The sequence below is a fragment of the Symsagittifera roscoffensis genome, chromosome 10, assembly GCF_963678635.1.
Source record: "Symsagittifera roscoffensis chromosome 10, txSymRosc1.1, whole genome shotgun sequence".
NCBI classification, from domain to species: domain Eukaryota; kingdom Metazoa; phylum Xenacoelomorpha; order Acoela; family Convolutidae; genus Symsagittifera; species Symsagittifera roscoffensis.
Window position 1 is genome coordinate 45024986 of NC_087071.1, and position 3763 is coordinate 45028748.

Here is a 3763-nt window from a genome sequence, read left to right on the forward strand (position 1 = left end):
CAAAAGGCCATAATCGATCTTTTAACTTTATATCAAAAGAAGATATTCAGATTGTTTTATGAAACTTAAGTTTGTTTGCTAATTTCAATTTTGGTTGATCTCTGAACCGTTTGGGTAGAGGAGGTTGAAAAAAATCCGAAATCTTTGTCGACTTTTTTGACCTGCCGACTTTTTTTATCGACTTTTTTGTCAACTTTTTTTACTTGAGTGTCTGAAGGGTTTCGTAACATTAAAGAGGAGCCAATTTTAAAGAAAAAAAACTGTTCACGTTTCCATATTGGCTTTTTTTCGGATTTTTGTCGGCTCTCTTTTGGCGAATTCTCTCTCAAACTTGATATATTTTCGGGTCCTTTTCGGGTATCTTTTTCATTGAATCTTCAAGCAAAAAATAGTCCCTCACTCACTTACTGAGTTCAACAAATTTTTCGCTTTTGAAAAACTTTTTAACTTTTAATTTCCATAGGCATACGCACATTCATAGGTGCAGAAATTTGTGTGAAATTTTGTAAAATAAATTTTTTCATGAATGGAAGTTGTATGATAAGCAGTTTTTATGTTTCACATTAAAAGTGGAAACAATTTTTCTTTAAAAGAAAATCAGGAGAGAAAAATATTTTCTATGAAAGTAAAGAAAAATTTTTTGAGCCCCTGTTTAAGTTTTTGAGTTTTTTGTGTAAAACACAATAACCAAGATGCTTACCGTAAAAAGAAACCCATGTATGAGCTGAAAATTTTCACATATATAATCTGTTTTTGAATTTAACTGTACTTTTTTCATTTCAAATGTATTTCTTCTACAGAGAATTGAGAGCAAAAAAAAAAACCAAAATTTTTTTTGTAATGCTAGAGAGCTTCTACATTATAAAATTTAGCAACAGAAAACCGCTTCCTCTTTCTTATAGAGTTAAACAAATCTTAACAATTGAAAACAAAATATACCATTACAGTGCACAGACAGGACGTCCACTCCACAAAGGGGAATCCGGGAGCAAAAATCTGGTTAAACATTGTTGGAAACTCTAGAAAAGGCGATTCTTTAGATCTAGCGTGCAGTTAGAGAATCCGGAGTCACAGATATTCAACAGGAGGCAGATGGTTGATGAGAGAAACCGAGTTGATCATCTAATTTTGACTTCTGCTGTTGTGATTTGTTTTTAGCTGTTTTAAATGACCTTCGGTATTAACAAAATACGGGTTAACTTTGTTCGATACGACCATCGGTCGATCGCAGAGTGTTCGCTCAGCTATGGTTTTAGAACTTTTTAAATTAAAACACTATATTTTATCTGTTTTATTCTCTTAAGTAATTGTACAGTAGTTGTACATAACTCGTAGGTTAACATAATACTTTATAATGACCCAGCCGAATGATTTGAACGTGGAATCCCCCTTCTGGCCTAATCATACCCTAGAGCCACCGCATGCCTAGAACTAATGGAGCGACCAATTTCAATGTGCAATAATTGCAAAAGAAAATCTGGACAAAGAGAGCCGAAACGGACTAGAGGTTCCAGAAACGCATATCCTTATTTTGGAACAAGTAACAGGAAGCGAGTCGGACACGGACAGAGCCAGCAGAGAGACGAGGAATAAGAACGCAATGAAACAGTACGAAGCCGCCGAGGAAAAGCGGATCAAGGAAGAGAAAAGAAAATTCAACGGAATGAGATGGACGGAAGCGGATAAGAAACTGCGTTCAACATTTGAGAGTAAGTGTGTAAGTCAGCATTCATCAAATGACCAAATTTTCAGCAAGTTTAAAGAACTATTCAACAGAGTGGGAAAAATTTCCAATGATCACAAAGTAACTCACTTTCACTCACCGTTTAAACTGGTAAAAGTAAAAGGGAGGAGAGTTCCCCTTCACTTACTCGCAGGTGAAAATGAAGAACTGAAAAGAATGGAGACCGAAGGTCGCATGATAAAACTTGAAAAATGCGTCGAAGATTGTTTGATGAGCTCGATTGTAATTACCCGCAAGAAAGACGGTTCGATTAACTTGGCATTAGATTCCAAATTTTTAAACGATCACATTTTTAAAAATAAGTACCAAAATCCAAATATTCATGAACTCATAGACAACGTGGCCCGTCAAATTTCAAAAATCCAAAAGAAAAGTTTGGTTCAGCAACTTAGATCTGAAAAACGCCTACAGTCAACTTAAATTGGCGAGAAAACGAGCAAACAGTGTAATTTTAGTACAGTAGGAGATGAAACAACGGGAACTTATCGATTTTTAACTAGATTTTATGGACTGGGTGACATGCCCAATGAATTCCGACGGGTCATGGACACCTTTTTGAAGAACATACCTTTCACAAATTGTTATATAGATGACATTTTGGTAGCATCGAAGGAATCATTGGATGAACATAAAGCAATAGTCTATAAAATCTTAACAATTCTGTACAAGAACAATATGGCGGCGAAATGGGTGAAGTGTCCGTTTTTCCAAATTGAAACAGAATGGCTAGGCTTCGAAATCTCAGGCGAGGGAGTGCGACCGTTGGTCGGTAAAGCAGATGCCATCAAGATTTTATCAATTCCTACCAATCCCTAAGAACATTTCGGATTTGCGATTGTTTTTCGGCTCGCTAAATCAGTATGTGAAATTCGTCCCGAACTTATCGACGCTAAGTTCTCCACTACGTCCCCTGTTGAACAAACAAACTGTTTATAGTTTTCTTTCCCCAGCCTACGAAGAATTAAAATCTGAAATTGTAAATATCGCAGAAAACAACCACTTCGACATAAAAGAAAAAACCAGGTTAAAAACGGATGCTTCGCATAGTGGATTAGGCACAACTCTAGAACAGTTACAAGGGAACCAGTGAAAACGATTGCCTTCGCCTCAAGGTTTTTAATTACTCATGAAATGAAGTATTCCACGAATGAATTAGAATTACTGGGCGGGTTGTGGGCCTCAGAACACTTCAGGGATTACCTTCAGTCACGGACCACAAAGCCTTACTCTCTGCGCTTTCGGCAAACTACGGAAATACGACCATGCATAGTCGATTGACCCGCTCGGTAAACATACTATTGCCTTTTAATTTTAGAATTTCCCATATCCCAGGAAAAGATATGGAAATTAACGATCTTTTATCCAGATTACCTTCAGGCAAAGCCCTTCCACCTTCCCATTACGACGATGATTTTGTAGTCGCTTCAATCGACAAAATTCAGAATCCTCTATAATCGAACACATTTTAACTCTGTAGATGTATATTTTCTGATAGACCGCCGGTCGCTGTAAATAGTATAATTCTCGTGAACAGTAATATCCCGTGAGGAGTAGAAAATTCAAGCGACGTGATTAGTCAAGACTTTTCGAATAGCGCTTTAGCTATCTTCAAACTCAAAATTATTGTCGCTATTATATCTTGTATTGATCAGCTAATAAAGATTCGTGATAATTCTCACACAAGAGCAGAAAATTGCACCTCAAAATGTTTACCTATTGATAATTCTAAATCCAACTTCAAGAGCATCTTTTTTTCGGACAAGGTCCTTTTAAATTTTTCTTTTTTAAAATTATTAAGTTTTACCTCAAAACAAAAAAAAATTAGATGTTACGAAGATGGTGGATATTATCGGCCCTTTACTAAGTGTTCCCGAAGAACACAACATCGCTCTGAAATCTAAAGATGACCACCTTCCGGACGATCATGTGAAACTAGTCAAGAGTTACAAAGCAGACTTAAATTTACCCACGTCTCCCATACTCCCCGAAAACTACTGTTCTATGAAACTCCTACAACTG